This window comes from Lissotriton helveticus, chromosome 2_1, assembly GCF_964261635.1.
Source record: "Lissotriton helveticus chromosome 2_1, aLisHel1.1, whole genome shotgun sequence".
Lineage (NCBI taxonomy): Eukaryota > Metazoa > Chordata > Amphibia > Caudata > Salamandridae > Lissotriton > Lissotriton helveticus.
In genome coordinates, this window is record NC_136059.1 from 239,955,927 (window position 1) to 239,973,394 (window position 17,468).

The following is a 17,468-nucleotide window of genomic DNA, read 5'->3' on the forward strand; positions in this document are numbered from 1 at the left end:
GAAAGGAAAAAAAAATCGAGCGTCCGAGTTCTAAGGTGTCCCAGGGCCATTTTGGTGGACCAGGCCCAAATCCAAAGAACAGCCATCTCACAGGCTAATGGGGCGACCCACGCCGAGTTTCAGCATTGTAGGATGACCACACAAGTACAGCAACTTGCTAGACATCACCTCGGTGCCATCCGGATCTCGGCGCCCCACTGCAGATGAAGTGCCTCTCAACTATGAAACCACCACGGTGCCATCCGGATCTTGGCGCGTTGTGCTGCCTTCGGCCTATTCGCACATCGGTCCGCTACTGACGCCATCTCACAGGCTAATGGGGCGACCCACGCCGAGTTTCAGCATTGTAGGATGACCACACCAGTACAGCAACTTGCTAGACATCACCTCGGTGCCATCCGGATCTCGGCGCCCCACTGCAGATGAAGTGCCTCTCAACTATGAAACCACCACGGTGACATCCGGATCTTGGCGCGTTGTGCTGCCTTCGGCCTATTCGCACATCGGTCCGCTACTGACGCCATCTCACAGGCTAATGGGGCGACCCACGCCGAGTTTCAGCATTGTAGGATGACCACACCAACTTGCTAGACATCACCTCAGTGCCATCCGAATCTTGGCATCTCAACGCCTAGTGGTATCTTCCATACAAAAAATATTGTTACGCTGCCTTTGGCCCCATTCGCACATCAGTCCGCAACTTAGACATCACCTCGGTGCCATCCGGATCTTGGCATCTCAGCGCCTTGTGGTGTCAGTCAGAAAATATTGTTGCGCTGCCTTTGGCCCCATTCGCACATCGGTCCGCTACTGACGCCATCTCACAGGCCAACGGGGCGCCCCACGCCGACTTTCAACATTGTAGGATGGCCACAGAAGTGCGACAACTTACTAGACACCACCTCGGTGCCATCCGGATCTTGGCGCGTTGTGCTGCCTTCGGCCTATTCGCACATCGGTCCGCTACTGACGCAAACTCACAGGCCAACGGGGCGCCCCACGCCGACTTTCAGCATTGTAGGATGGCCACACCAGTGCTGCAACTTGCTGGACACCATCTCGGTGCCATCCGGATCTTGGCGCGTTGTATTGCCTTCGGCCTATTCGCACATCGGTCCGCTACTGACGCCGCCTCACGTGCCAACGTATTTTCTCCGCATTTTATACCCTATGCCGCATAACAGGTCATGTGACTTGTTTATAAAACTTTTCATTGGTTCATTTTACTTTTGGTTTCCGAATGATGGAAGGCTTGATCATATGACCTAAAAACAACACTTTTCATTGGATGAAAACTTTTTTTTTTCCCCAAACGATGAAAGCCCCACCTTGTTTCTGGATGTTTCAGACTAAACTGGCGTCAGCATGAGAGCACCACCATCTCGTAGCTCCGTCGTGGTCATTCCGCGAGCAATCATGGCAGCCGCTCCCCACCAGAAGCCTGCAGGAGTCGGGGCCCCCAAAACTTTTGATGAATTCTCAAGGCGGAGGGGACGCTTTCGAGAATGGGGTCCAAGACCTAGCAGACAAGCGTCCGATTTCCAAGGTGTCCCAGGGCCATTTCAGTGGACCACGCCCAAAAAGGAAAGAGCCTGCCGCCATTTTGAGAGTCCTGTGGCAGCCGCCTATCGCTGCACCGCAAGAGTGGGCGCAACTCAGCTGAATGGCGGATTTTGACACAGTGGACCAAAAGCGGACGGAATGGCAACTGAAACGGTAAAGGGGCGCCCCACTAAAACAGATGAGACTCCACCTGGAGAGGCCCGTTCACGCCGCCTCCCCCGGGGCGCTCCACGCCGTTATTCGGAGCAGCATTGTAGGATACCAAAACCAGTGCGGCAACTTACTGGACATCACCTTGGTGCCATCGTTCTGCTGCCTTGGAACTATTCGCACAACAGTTTGCTACTGATGACCCACCCCCCGCGACGCCCCACGCCGTTATTTGCTGGGTGGCAACTTACTAGACATCACTTTCGTGTCATCTAGATTTCGGCGCGTTCTGCTGCCTTGGAACTATTCGCACAACAGTTTGCTACTGATGACCCACCCCCCGCGACGCCCCACGCCGGAAATCTGGACGTTGTGCTGCGTTGGGACTATTCGCACAGCCGACCGCTACTTCGTTGTTTTTCCCTAAAAATGTTTATATGTTATTACTATTTTTGTTTTCTTGTATATATTTATAAATTATTAAAGTTTTATAATCTTACTACTTTGTCGGAGTGCTATATATTTTTAATGTGACACATAATTGTAAAAACTTTGATGTACAAAGAGTCATCCCTGGAATCTTCCGCTTCACGCTCGGTCCCCTCCCCAATCACAATACAGGATGGTTTTCAGATAATAGCAACGCTTCTGCTGTGACGGATCTCATCGAGTGTGGGCCTTGATCTACTATAACTCCTTTGAAGAGGGGTGATTCTTTACAGCTGTGGCCATAAACTACATCTGCAGGGCTAGCTGATAGCCTAGGACCGGCCTGGACAATCGGACACAGAGGAAAAGGAGTGTCAGAGGGTGCGGTAGTGAATAGGGCGAAAGGGAGGTGTCGGGCGGGCACAGGGTGTGATTCTCAGGGAAGAGCAGCGCAGATGGGGGGAGGTTTATTACCCATGCATAAGACAGAGAGCGGGGGTGACCACTGCCTGGGTGAGATGCTTGCGAGGGTGGGGAGCCATGCTAAGGATCGACAGCGTGCACAGAGTGGGTCTGGTCAAGGCATCTAAAATGGCTGCCGTGCACGACAAAAGTGTGGCATTTGAAAAAAGACAAGATGGCGCACACAATGTTTTTCAACAATTCCTGATTTCCTTCGAATCGAACGTTAACAGACGTTGGGGCATATTACCAAAGTTAAGCGATATTTATCCCTAACGATGCATTGCAAAGATTTTTTTACCGTCAGAAATTATCGCAGATAAACCTTGCTATTATCAAGGTTTATCGCAAATACGATAAAAAACGAGCGCAATGCATTAATATCGCTGAAAACTCCGCGATATTCATGCATTACCGAGCTAATGCTCTTAGCCATGTTATCCACCTCCCATTGGATAACATGGCTAAGAACTGCTCAGGGCAGCTGTTACTTTTTGGAGATATTCGCGCTTATCTCGAATATTTCCAAAAGTTGATAATAGGAGATAGCGATGTGAGCGACTGTTTCCAGTCGCTAACATCTTGGCATGCCCACTTTGCATGTCATTAGTGATAAATATCACTCACATGCAAAGTGGGACCCAAGATGGTCGCTATCTCCTACTAGCCGTCGCTAACTGGTGTTAGCAACAGCTAGGTAATACAGATATAATTTTATCTCCGCGAAGCGGAGCGCTGTTACAGATATATATCTTGTTTTTGAACGTTAATTTCTCAAAATGCACTGAAGCACATATATTGAGACATAGCAAAGGCACATCGGGCTACCAGTCCCTAATATTTTACCAAGTTTCGTGCAAATCCATTCAGCCGTTCGATTATTATTATTATTTATTTTTTTTGCCCCGCGGGGCCCTTTTAAAACCTCCACATCAAACCTAGGGGGTCAGCGAGGATCTACTATGCCCCCTTATGGTCATTTGCCCCTTCGCTTTGGCCTCCTCTTGTCTCTCGATCCTACCGAGAGACAAGATGGCGGCCGCTACGTACTGTTTGGAATGTTTACAGACACCGGAGAGCCAATCAGCTTCGCTTCGCAAAGCTCCGTAACGCGAAAAGTACGCGAAGCGGTGCGCTGTTACAGATATATATCTTTTTTTGAACGTTAATTTCTCAAAATCCACTGAAGCACATATACTGAGACCTAGCAAAGGCACATCGGGCTACCAGTCCCTACAATTTTGCCAAGTTTCGTGCAAATCCATTCAGCCGTTCGATTATTATTATTATTATTATTTTTTGCCCCGCGGGGCCCTTTTAAAACCTCCACATCAAACCTAGGGGGTCAGCGAGGATCTACTATGCCCCCTTATAGTTAAATCCCCCTTTGTTTTGACCTCCTCTTGTCTCTCGATCCTACCGAGAGACAAGATGGCGGCCGCTACGGACTGTTTGGAATGTTGACAGACGCCGGAGAACCAATCAGCTTCGCTTCACAAAGCTCCGTTGCGCGAAAAGTCCGCGAACCAGAGCGCTGCCCGGTCCGTTGTTACAGATATATATCTTTTTTTAAACGTTAATTTCGCAAAATCCACTGGAGCACATATATTGAGACCTACAAAAGGCACATCGGGCTACCAGTCCCTACAATTTTGCCAAGTTTCGTGCAAATCCATTCAGCCGTTCGGGCTAAAAGTGAGGCCAACCGCCCTATGGAAAACTCAATGTTAAAAACACGTTTTGGGACCCCCCTTTTTTCTCGGCCCCCACTGGACGAACCCCCCCCAAATTTTCAAGGGCTGCTCAGAAACAAAATGTGCCATTTTCCTGAAAATTTCAGCCAATTCCGTCCACAAACGCCAAAGTTATTAGACATAGAATTTTCAAAAAACCCATAGAGAAAAAATCCTAACTATATATACCTACTGGCGACCGCCAGTAGGTAATATATATATATTACTGCTCCAGATTTTCCCCATTCCAGGGAGAAAAAACGACAGCACTCGCGGGATACTTTTCAGCAAGCAAGCAGTGTTCTTTATTCCACTGACAAAAAAAGACGCATTTTGGTAATTCCCTTCTTCTGTGCTTGCTGCTAATATTCCTTTCTGATACAGAAAAGGGGGTGGTGATGAACAGAGTGTCTGAATTAAGCAGACCACTCTTACCCAGTCCAAAGATCAGGGCTTGATCCATCACCGTTATTTATCTCACTGCCCCATCCCAGCTCAGAACCTGGCTATATGCAAATTAGTCTGTCCCTGGCCCAGTGCATCATGGGAACAGGGCAGACCAAACTACCAAGCCAATTCTTCACCAGAAAGGAGACAAGCTACCGGGGACCGGTTTCTGGCATTTCAGCCTCTTCGGCCCGGCTTGCTTGAATCCTGATGGAGCAGTGAGAAAGGGACTCATGTCTGAGTATACCCTGCCACACCTATAGTGGCCAAAAACGATACAGAAAAGGGGGTGGTGATGAACAGAGTGTCTGAATTAAGCAGACCACTCTTACCCAGTCCAAAGATCAGGGCTTGATCCATCACCGTTATTTATCTCACTGCCCCATCCCAGCTCAGAACCTGGCTATATGCAAATTAGTCTGTCCCTGGCCCAGTGCATCATGGGAACAGGGCAGACCAAACTACCAAGCCAATTCTTCACCAGAAAGGAGACAAGCTACCGGGGACCGGTTTCTGGCATTTCAGCCTCTTCGGCCCGGCTTGCTTGAATCCTGATGGAGCAGTGAGAAAGGGACTCATGTCTGAGTATACCCTGCCACACCTATAGTGGCCAAAAACGATACAGAAAAGGGGGTGGTGATGAACAGAGTGTCTGAATTAAGCAGACCACTCTTACCCAGTCCAAAGATCAGGGCTTGATCCATCACCGTTATTTATCTCACTGCCCCATCCCAGCTCAGAACCTGGCTATATGCAAATTAGTCTGTCCCTGGCCCAGTGCATCATGGGAACAGGGCAGACCAAACTACCAAGCCAATTCTTCACCAGAAAGGAGACAAGCTACCGGGGACCGGTTTCTGGCATTTCAGCCTCTTCGGCCCGGCTTGCTTGAATCCTGATGGAGCAGTGAGAAAGGGACTCATGTCTGAGTATACCCTGCCACACCTATAGTGGCCAAAAACGATACAGAAAAGGGGGTGGTGATGAACAGAGTGTCTGAATTAAGCAGACCACTCTTACCCAGTCCAAAGATCAGGGCTTGATCCATCACCGTTATTTATCTCACTGCCCCATCCCAGCTCAGAACCTGGCTATATGCAAATTAGTCTGTCCCTGGCCCAGTGCATCATGGGAACAGGGCAGACCAAACTACCAAGCCAATTCTTCACCAGAAAGGAGACAAGCTACCGGGGACCGGTTTCTGGCATTTCAGCCTCTTCGGCCCGGCTTGCTTGAATCCTGATGGAGCAGTGAGAAAGGGACTCATGTCTGAGTATACCCTGCCACACCTATAGTGGCCAAAAACGATACAGAAAAGGGGGTGGTGATGAACAGAGTGTCTGAATTAAGCAGACCACTCTTACCCAGTCCAAAGATCAGGGCTTGATCCATCACCGTTATTTATCTCACTGCCCCATCCCAGCTCAGAACTTGGCTATATGCAAATTAGTCTGTTCCTGTCCTGTTCATCACCACCCCCTTTTCTGTATCGTTTTTGGCCACTATAGGTGTGGCAGGGTATACTCAGACATGAGTCCCTTTCTCACTGCTCCATCAGGATTCAAGCAAGCCGGGCCGAAGAGGCTGAAATGCCAGAAACCGGTCCCCGGTAGCTTGTCTCCTTTCTGGTGAAGAATTGGCTTGGTAGTTTGGTCTGCCCTGTTCCCATGATGCACTGGGCCAGGGACAGACTAATTTGCATATAGCCAGGTTCTGAGCTGGGATGGGGCAGTGAGATAAATAACGGTGATGGATCAAGCCCTGATCTTTGGACTGGGTAAGAGTGGTCTGCTTAATTCAGACACTCTGTTCATCACCACCCCCTTTTCTGTATCGTTTTTGGCCACTATAGGTGTGGCAGGGTATACTCAGACATGAGTCCCTTTCTCACTGCTCCATCAGGATTCAAGCAAGCCGGGCCGAAGAGGCTGAAATGCCAGAAACCGGTCCCCGGTAGCTTGTCTCCTTTCTGGTGAAGAATTGGCTTGGTAGTTTGGTCTGCCCTGTTCCCATGATGCACTGGGCCAGGGACAGACTAATTTGCATATAGCCAGGTTCTGAGCTGGGATGGGGCAGTGAGATAAATAACGGTGATCATCACCACCCCCTTTTCTGAATCATTTTGTCCACCATAAGCGTGGAAGGGTATACTCAGATGTGAGTCCCTTGCTCATTGCACCATCAGGATTCAAGCAAGCCGGGCCGAAGACGCCTGAAATGGCAGAAACCGGTCCCCGGAAGCTTGTTTCCTTCCCAGTATAAGAATTGGCTTGGTAGTTTGGTTTGCCCTGTTCCCATCATGCACTGGGACAGGAACAGACTAATTTGCATATAGCCAAGTTCTGAGCTGGGATGGTGCAGTGAGCTAAAAAACGGTGATGGATCAAGCCCTGATCTTTGGACTGGGTAAGAGTGGTCTGCTTAATTCAGGCACTCTGTTCATCACCACCCCCTTTTCTGAATCATTTGTCCACCATAAGCGTGGAAGGGTATACTCAGATGTGAGTCCCTTGCTCATTGCACCATCAGGATTCAAGCAAGCCGGGCCGAAGACGCCTGAAATGGCAGAAACCGGTCCCCGGAAGCTTGTTTCCTTCCCAGTATAAGAATTGGCTTGGTAGTTTGGTTTGCCCTGTTCCCATCATGCACTGGGACAGGAACAGACTAATTTGCATATAGCCAAGTTCTGAGCTGGGATGGTGCAGTGAGCTAAAAAACGGTGATGGATCAAGCCCTGATCTTTGGACTGGGTAAGAGTGGTCTGCTTAATTCAGGCACTCTGTTCATCACCACCCCCTTTTCTGAATCAATATTCCTTTCTGGGCAGTATTTTTACTATGTCTATTGTTTCAATAATGCACACAGCTGTAATGGGTTTGAATTAATCATTACACTATATATACCCTCATCTATGTCTAGGACACATCATGTGATCAAGCCTCTACGAGAGGCGAAACGCGTCATGACTGTTGCTGGCTGGAAATTTTTGCACGAATAAAGCACTGAAAAGATTTGCACGTACTTGTGGTTTCGTTCTGACGTTATTTGTCCCCGAGGTGAAGGAGCGTGATGAATGGCGTCTTTGAGCATTCAACTTGCACCTAGCAGCGTCCGTGGTGCGAGCGAAACCCCTCCCTGATTGGGCGAGAAGCGGCAGGAAGCTGTGGTTCTGTCACCCGGAACCGATACGTTGACTCCGGTAGGAGGAAGCCGTGAGAGCCCCTGCACGAAAGGCACACGCCGCTTGAGGTTAAAGGAGCCGGCACTACATCGAGGATTGTTTTCTCTTTGGATCTGCGGGCAGCCTGGCTCAGGTAGGAGAAGCCTACGCAAAGCGCAGTGGGGAGTGTGCCTGGTAGCTTCATTTCACATTGTGGACTTGGATAGTTACCAGCTTTTCTGTGCGGTGCACACGTGAGAAAAAGCCATTATATGCAACAATGTCTAGTGATGTGTTGAGACGAAGGCAGGAAGCATCGGAATTGGTTTTTGTACCCCCGGCTGGGGGTGGGGAATTGAGCACTCCACGTGTAGATAATCTGAATACAAATCCGACAGCCAGAGACTTGTTTCGCAAACTTGAGAAACTGACTAAAAGAGAACAAGCCAAATGGTGGGAGAATAAGTCCCTGACACGCTATCTACAAGCTGGCCGCGTTCCGAGGGGGCTGCGAATAACTCTGGCACCAAGTTATGATAACCCTGACCCGGAGATGCTTGAGCGATGGGCAGCAGCTAATTTGGAACATTCTGCCAGATTGATGGGAATTCTGGTAGAATCTGCAGAAAAAGATCGATTGAATTTACAAATCGAAATTGACACCATTGAGGAGGAACTTAAAACAATGAATAGTGATGATATTACTAAAAAGATGAGAGAGGATATGCAGAAACGCCTGGAAAAGGAGGAGGACATTATTAAGAAACGCAAAGCGTTCAAATTTGAACGAGATAGACTGGACTATCTAAATGGCCGTTTTTCACTTTTGCCCGCAGATATGATAATATAAAGGCACGAGCTGGCAAGGCAACCAAAAAGGTACAAGGGACAGCATCTACGTCAGCCTCATCAATTGATTTAAACTCAGCAGCTGAGAGTGATGTAGAAGGTAACCCCACAAGGACAGAGCAGGTGGGGTTTACCAAACTATCCCTCGCTCAGGAAGTAAGCTGCCTGTGCGAGAACCGGAGAGACACTCTGAGACCCCGGACGAAACAACATGCCAATGCCACTCAAGGCGCCAAAGAGCAAATCGCAAGCGGCTCGAGCGGCGCAAACGCCGCAGGAGCAAACAGGGGCGGCATGAGGAAAAACAAACGAGGAAATTGGAAGAAAACATAGTGAGTGACTCCGGAACTAAGACCATTATAAATCTAACAAATATGGTTTTATCCAAGAAGGAGGTAGCTATCCTTGGATTGGGACTTTCATACTGTCCCCCCAGAAATTTTGACTATGCTACTACCCGTATGGATGCGTTTAGATTTATAAGGAAACTCAAGCTGAGCAAATATCATCGTATGCAACCATATAAAAAAACAAAGAACGTGCAACAACAAAGTCCATCTTCCCTCACTGCAGGCAATGCTTCCTCCTTTAATGAAATATGGTCATTACAACAAGAGGGGGCAGATGTCAGCCTTATGGAAACCCCACTGACAGGGGTGGGAACAGAGATTGGCACAACACCGTTTAAGGCGAAATCAACTTTCCTTCCAATTATGCCCCACGATAATTTGGACGTCTATCATGACTTCATTATAGAGGACTTGAAAAACCTATATACATCCACTAACAAAAAACATCTTGCTATTTATAGACAAAATCAAAACTACGAAAATTTAGTAAAGAAACTGAACAAGAACAAGAATATCGTAGTCAAACAAGCCGACAAAGGCGGTAACATTGTCTGTGGGAGCGAGACCTCTATCTAAAAGAAGCAGAAAGTCAGTTGGGGGATCAATCTTGCTACAGAAAAAGCAACTTAGGGGCAATCAGAACTGCCTGGAATGATCAGAACTCCAAATTAATAGCGTGGAAGAGTGGTGGGTTAATTTCGAAGGACGAGTTTAAGTTTTTGAAAAAAGACTATCCAATTATTCCCACCTTTTATATGTTGCCAAAAGTGCACAAAGACATTTCTGTCCAACCCGGGAGGCCAATCATATCGGCAATTGGTAGTTCCACGGAGAATATTTCAAGATACATTGATTATTTTCTGCAGGAATGGGTAACACAACTCAAATCATACGTGAGAGACACAACTGATTTTTTAACTAAATTGGAGAAAGTGGTTTGGAGTGAAGAATACGTGTTGATGACTCTAGATGTGAAGTCCCTATATACTTCCATCAGATACAGCGATGGGATCAAAGCAGTTGAACACTATTTAAACAAACGCCCCATGAACTATGTACACCACAACAAGATGATTATTGGCATGCTGAAATTGTGTCTTGACCAGAATTATTTTTTGTTCTATGGCCAAATATATCAGCAGGTAAGGGGAGTGGCCATGGGGGCCTGTTTTTCCCCCAGTTTTGCGTGTTTACACATGGGACTGTGGGAGGAGCGGGTCCTCATGGGGGACCACGAAGCCATTATGAATAACAACATAGTCATGTATTCTAGGTACATAGATGATTTATTCCTAATATGGAAGGGGCCCATGAAAGAAGCAACTGACTTTGTTTGTAAACTAAATATTAACAACTATAACTTGGAGTTCACATCTGTAATACACAAGGAAAGAGTAAACTTCTTAGATGTAGAAGTTTACATCAAAAACAACGTTTTGGAGACAAGAGCTTATAGGAAAGAGACCTCAGGGAATACTCTGTTACACGCTACCAGTCAGCACCCTGGGCACCTCATACGTAGCATTCCCTATGGGGAAATGTTGCGCATGAGACGGCTATGCAGTACTGAATATGAATGTGACAAAGCACAAATAGACAGCAAGAGCCGCTTTCTAGAGAGAGGATACAGAGCGGATTTGGTGGACAGTGCTATAGAACGTACAAGAAATATCCCAAGGGAATCAGCCCTGAAAGGCAAGGAACAGGTTACTGAGACAAATGCCGACTCTATACAATCCAGGGCAATTGTCACTTACAGTATTCAACAGGCTGAGATTCGTAAGATCTTTAGTATAAATTGGAATTTGGTGAAGAGAGATCCAATTATAGGCAATCTAGTCTCCAACAAGCCGCAATTGACTTTCCGCAGATCCTCAACAATGGCAAACGCCTTGGTAAGTAACACTTTGGACAAGCCTCTTTCAGGGACCTGGATGGACCTTGGTAGAGGTTTTAAAAGGTGTCCTTTCTGCAAGGCTTGCCGACAAGGTATCAGTAAAACACATTACTCCATTCCCTTCCATGATAAGCCTATCGCCATCAAGCACAGACTCACGTGTAAAACTGAGTACGTAGTTTATGTGCTGCAATGTCCATGTGGGCTATGCTATGTGGGCAGTACCCGACTGCCCGCCCACAAACGGATCTTGCAGCATCTCTGAGCTATTTCAGGCAAAGATCCTGCTTACCCTGTAGCACGACATTTTGAGCAGATTCACAATAGCAACCCTGATAGATTGGTCTACTATTTAGTGGACACAATCCCGCCCCTCAAAAGAGGAGGCAATAGAGATGCTAAATTACGGCTACTAGAAACAAGATACATTCTGGAGTTCAACAGTAAGACCCCGGGAGGCCTCAATGCCAGTGAGGATATGTATACTTGTTTATAATGAGATTGGTTCAAATTAATGTATATCAGTCTACATGAGTGTTTAGATTTTAACTCTTCTTGGTTTATGATTTATACATCTGGGATCAGATGAAGCCAAGACCATAAACCAGAGTGTTCAAATCCCCTACTGAAATCAAAAAATTATTATCATTTCTTAAATATTATTCACACTCTATTCACTTTGGGTAGTTTTCCCAGTATGCTTATGAGGGATATTTGTATATCCAACAGCTATGCATTATAATATTAACTTTGACATTTTAGAATTGTGGTAGACCATAGGTAGGGGACTGGGGATTGCGAGGCGGGATAGTATTTGATCTAGGACCTTCCACTCGTCCTCACCAGGTTTTATACCAGTGCAGCGGGATCAATGAAAATATTGAAGTTATATGAAATACTTGTTCACTTGTAAATATGACTTTCTTTTAATTGGTTTTTTAACAATATGTAAATATGACTGTCAACAAATTGTATATTTTTCTACATATTTATTTTGTATATAGTATATATTTTTCTAAACATTTGGAAAGTATATATCTACATGATGCTGGGCACCATGCCCCAAATTTGCTGCTTGCAGCTAATATTCCTTTCTGGGCAGTATTTTTACTATGTCTATTGTTTCAATAATGCACACAGCTGTAATGGGTTTGAATTAATCATTACACTATATATACCCTCATCTATGTCTAGGACACATCATGTGATCAAGCCTCTACGAGAGGCGAAACGCGTCATGACTGTTGCTGGCTGGAAATTTTTGCACGATTAAAGCACTGAAAAGATTTGCACGTACTTGTGGTTTCGTTCTGACGTTATTTGCCCCCGAGGTGAAGGAGCGTGATGAATGGCGTCTTTGAGCATTTATATATATATATATATATATATATATTACTGCTCCAGATTTTCCCCATTCCAGGGAGAAAAAACGACAGCACTCGCGGGATACTTTTCAGCAAGCAAGCAGTGTTCTTTATTCCACTGACAAAAAAAGACGCGTTTCGGTAATTCCCTTCTTCTGTGTCTACCCGTGCAGTGCAACGGAGCGCCATTTGTAACTCGTGTCAATGGAAACAAACATAGGACTATTAGCGACCCTCAAAATTGTGGGCGCCATCTTTGAACATCACATAGTTCGTTATATATCCAGTTTAAACACAATTTCTATGTCATATGTCATAAATATCATTATACTTCATGAAATTGAGTTTTCTAAACAGCCCCATGGGCACATCACATCTCGCCGTGGATCGGCAATGGCAACCACCTGGTTGCCGTACGGTCCTATTGTTGTGACCTGATACTCGAGTTACATAAATTACATTTTATACCAAACATTGTAGCTACCTCTATTAGAATCTTAACATTAATTTTCATTCATAGCCCATTCCATACAGCCAGGAAGAAACTAAACACCTCTGGAAAATCAACACACCAACCAGAAAATCTCATACAATTTCAAAAACATAGATTCCACAATACAGTTCTCCACTTGTCAATGCCCTTGTCTATGTTAGTCTACTTGCCCAAGTGTACCGACAATTCTTCCCCCCCATTCAGGCCTTCTGGGCTCTTAGTCTGAAGGTCTACTATATATCTAGACTCTAACCTGCGCAACTTTTGGAGTCTATCTCCCCCTCTAGTATTTTCAGGTACATGGTCTAGACAAAAGTATTGTAACACACTCCTGTCGCTCTTATGTTTTATGTAAAAGTGGCGAGCCACCGGGTAAGTGAAATCCTTATTTGCAATAGCACGCATGTGCTCTAAGATTCTCAACTTAACGCAATTAATGGTGCTGCCCACATATCTCATCCCGCAGGGACATTTTAAGCAATACACTGCGAATGTAGTTTGACAGGACATGAACTTTTTGATCTTTTTACCATTTTTGAGGCCCTTCACTTCATAGGATAAAGTGCGTTTGCTTGCTGAGCAAGCTTTGCACTTCCCACAGGGAAAGAACCCTTTTGCTTCATACAGTGTACCTGGCTTCTTTTTCACAACTGGATCTAGATGACTATGAACTAAGTCATCCCTTAAAGACCGAGCCTTCCTAAAGGTGATTAGAGGATTAGGTGGCACATCCTTTCCTATGATGTGATCTGTTCTTAGAATATTCCAATGTTTTTTTACCATACCTCTAAACCAGTCTGCATCTTGTGAAAAGGTAGTTATTATGCGAAATCTACCATCGTCGATCTTTCTGTCTTTCTTCTTAAAAAGATCTACTCTCGGAATGTCGGATACTTTCCGTAGAGTGGTGGTAAGTGGTTCCGCATTATAACCCCTTGCAAGGAATCTAGTGAAGCTCTCTTTGGCCGCTTCATCGAAGTCAGATTTCATCGAGCAGTTTCGTTTCAATCGGAGAAATTCTCCATAAGGGATGCTGTTGATCAGTCTGGGAGAATGGCTGCTAGATGCGTGCAGGGTACTGTTGCCTGCTGTTGGTTTTCTATATAGGCAACACGTTACCCTGTTTTCCTGAATCTTAACTTGAAGGTCTAGATAATTAGCTGTCACCTTGCTAACCTGGCCCGTGAATCTCAAATTATTCTCATTGAGATTTAGATGTTGAATATACTCTTCTCCCTCCTGCATTGTGCTATTCCACACTAAGAATAAATCGTCGATACATCTATACCACAAATTATTTTCTCAGTCCATATTTTGTTCTCTGTCGCCCAGGCTACCTGCTCCTCCCACCAGCCTACGAATAAAATAGAACGTACAAATTGAAAGGGGCTTACCCATTCATGATGGTCCATCGGTTTCTGCGGCTGAACATCGTGACCGCGGAAGAGATACGAAAGGAGATTTCATCGAGCGCGAGGGCTGCACCAAAGTGAATGGGTAAGCCCCTTTCAATTAATACGCGCTATACTGGGAAACAGTGGTTGTAGGCTGACGAGGGAGTAAGCAGCAGCAGCAGTGTGCAATAGAGGTGGACCGTAGCACCATACCTCACGACAACAAACATGTTTAGCGTCACAGACCGCAGAGAAGCAGCGGCAGGAATGTTTAAGAACAAGAACCCAGACATCACGCTACCACCCGCGACAGCAGCGAGGGAGAGGAAGAGCACTCTGGCGGGTCAATACACAAAACTAGAAAGACTGTACGAACGAGAAATGAGAAAATGGTGGGAGGGCACCTCCCTTCAGAGTTACATTGAGGTACAAAGGGTGCCGCGTGGCCTAAGGAGCTACACCATCCCCGCTTACGAGAATTCGGACCCTCTTTTATTAGAGACATGGGCCAAACATACGGCCCTTTCGTGCAAGGGCATGCTGGAGATTCTTGTCCAGTTCGCATGGAGTGACAGAGAGAAAACACTCAAAGACATCGAAGCCCTTGAGGAGGAATTAAAACAGAATACGGACACAGACCAACAAGAGCAGCTAAGAGCTGCGATGAAAAAACGCCTGGAAAAATATGAGAATAAAATCAAATCGCGAAAACAAGAGAAATTTGATCGCGACGAAAGGGATTATGCGATGGGAAGAGTCTTGACTTTCGCCAAGAAGTATGATCAGACGCGAAAAGAGACGAGTGGCCTTGGTAATAGAGCCAAACAGAACGACACCCAGACGAGAAAAGAAACCTCTGAATCTGAAGTTACTGAGGAAGAATTAAGTGGAGAGGATGTGGCAGGTCCTGTGAAACGACTCCCCAAAACTCCTTTTCATCAGGAGTTCAATATCATCCGCCAAAGCTGGCTACGAGGGGGGAAGAACAAGCCCCCAGAGGAAGAAGACAAACCAGGCGTGGCGGGTGGAAAAGGAAGGGGAAAAACAAATTACACACCTAGGGTGACAAGAAGCAAAAGAGGGGCGAGATGGTAACAACGGACGAGCAGCATCTTACCATCATAAACCTCTCCCACAAAATCCTAACAACAGCTGAGGAGACTGTCTTGAAGTTAGGTTTGACCTTTTGCCCCAACCAACGCTTAGAATATACACAAACAAGAATTGATTTGTACAAGTTTATTCGTAAGCTAAAACTGTACAAATTTCACAAGACCAAACCTACATCCAAAGAAGCCAAAACTATAAAATCGAATTGGAAAGATACAGATTTGTTAAATGTCAATGATTTGACATCCTTGGAGATACTTGAGGACTTACAAAAAGGGAATAAGGAACGTCGAGGTGGCACAAGAAGCACCATCTAGTGGCCTCAAACTACCTTCCAAATTTGTACCACAAATGCCCATGGACGCCATAGACACTTTCTCGGACCTGATTATAATGGATCTGATGAAATTCAGAGAGAACAAACCAACGAGGAGGGGCCAGGACAACTTGACGAGGCCACAAAGAGAAGCCTTGAAAAACTTAGAGGATGATACAACAATTATTTGCAAACCCTCTGACAAGGGAGGAAACATCGTAGTCCTCACAAGAGAACAATACATAGGGGAGGCGATGAGACAATTGAACAATCGGAATTGTTATGAAATAACAACAAAGATTCAATACAATGACAGCATCGCCAAACTACATGAATTGTTAACCAAATGGCATGACAAATCGATGATAGACTTGGATGAGTTTTTGTTTTTGAGAACAACTAGTCCCGTCTTGCCTACATTCTATTACCTACCCAAGGTACATAAAGATCTTAAACAGCCTCCCGGGAGACCAATAGTCTCATCGATAGGCAGTCTTACCGAAAATCTTTCCCGCTATTTGGATCACTTTCTATTCGAGGCAGTCCTGAACTTAAAATCTTACATCAGAGACTCTACAGACTTCATTGAGCATTTGGAGAAATTGGAATGGCAACTTGCTTACTGTCTAATCACCTTAGACATAACCAGCCTCTATACCTGCATTGACCACACACAAGGCTTGTCTGCAGTAGAACACTTCCTGAAGAAAAGACAATTGAAATTTGCTGCCCACAATTTAATGCTGTTGGAGCTAACTCAATATTGTCTGTATAACAACATTTTTACTTTCCAGGGGGAACTGTTCAGACAAATCTCTGGTACTGCCATGGGCTCCTGCTTCGCCCCCAGCTACGTGAATTTATTCGTAGGCTGGTGGGAGGAGCAGGTAGCCTGGGCGACAGAGAACAAAATATGGACTGAGAAAATAATTTTGTGGTATAGATATATCGACGATTTATTCTTAGTGTGGAATGGCACAATGCAGGAGGGAGACGAGTATATTCAACATCTAAATCTCAATAAGAATAATTTGAGATTCACGGGCCAGGTTAGCAAGGTGACAGCTAATTATCTAGACCTTCAAGTTAAGATTCAGGAAAACAGGGTAACGTGTTGCCTATATAGAAAACCAACAGCAGGCAACAGTACCCTGCACGCATCTAGCAGCCATTCTCCCAGACTAATCAACAGCATCCCTTATGGAGAATTTCTCCGATTGAAACGAAACTGCTCGATGAAATCTGACTTCGATGAAGCGGCCAAAGAGAGCTTCACTAGATTCCTTGCAAGGGGTTATAATGCGGAACTACTTACCACCACTCTACGGAAAGTATCCGACATTCCGAGAGTAGATCTTTTGAAGAAGAAAGACAGAAAGATCGACGATGGTAGATTTCGCATAATAACTACCTTTTCACAAGATGCAGACTGGTTTAGAGGTATGGTAAAAAAAATTGGAATATTCTAAGAACAGATCACATCATAGGAAAGGATGTGCCACCTAATCCTCTAATCACCTTTAGGAAGGCTCGGTCCTTAAGGGATGACTTAGTTCATAGTCATCTAGATCCAGTTGTGAAAAAGAAGCGAGGTACACTGTATGAAGCAAAAGGGTTCTTTCCCTGTGGGAAGTGCAAAGCTTGCTCAGCAAGCAAACGCACTTTATCCTATGAAGTGAAGGGCCTCAAAAATGGTAAAAAGATCAAAAAGTTCATGTCCTGTCAAACTACATTCGCAGTGTATTGCTTAA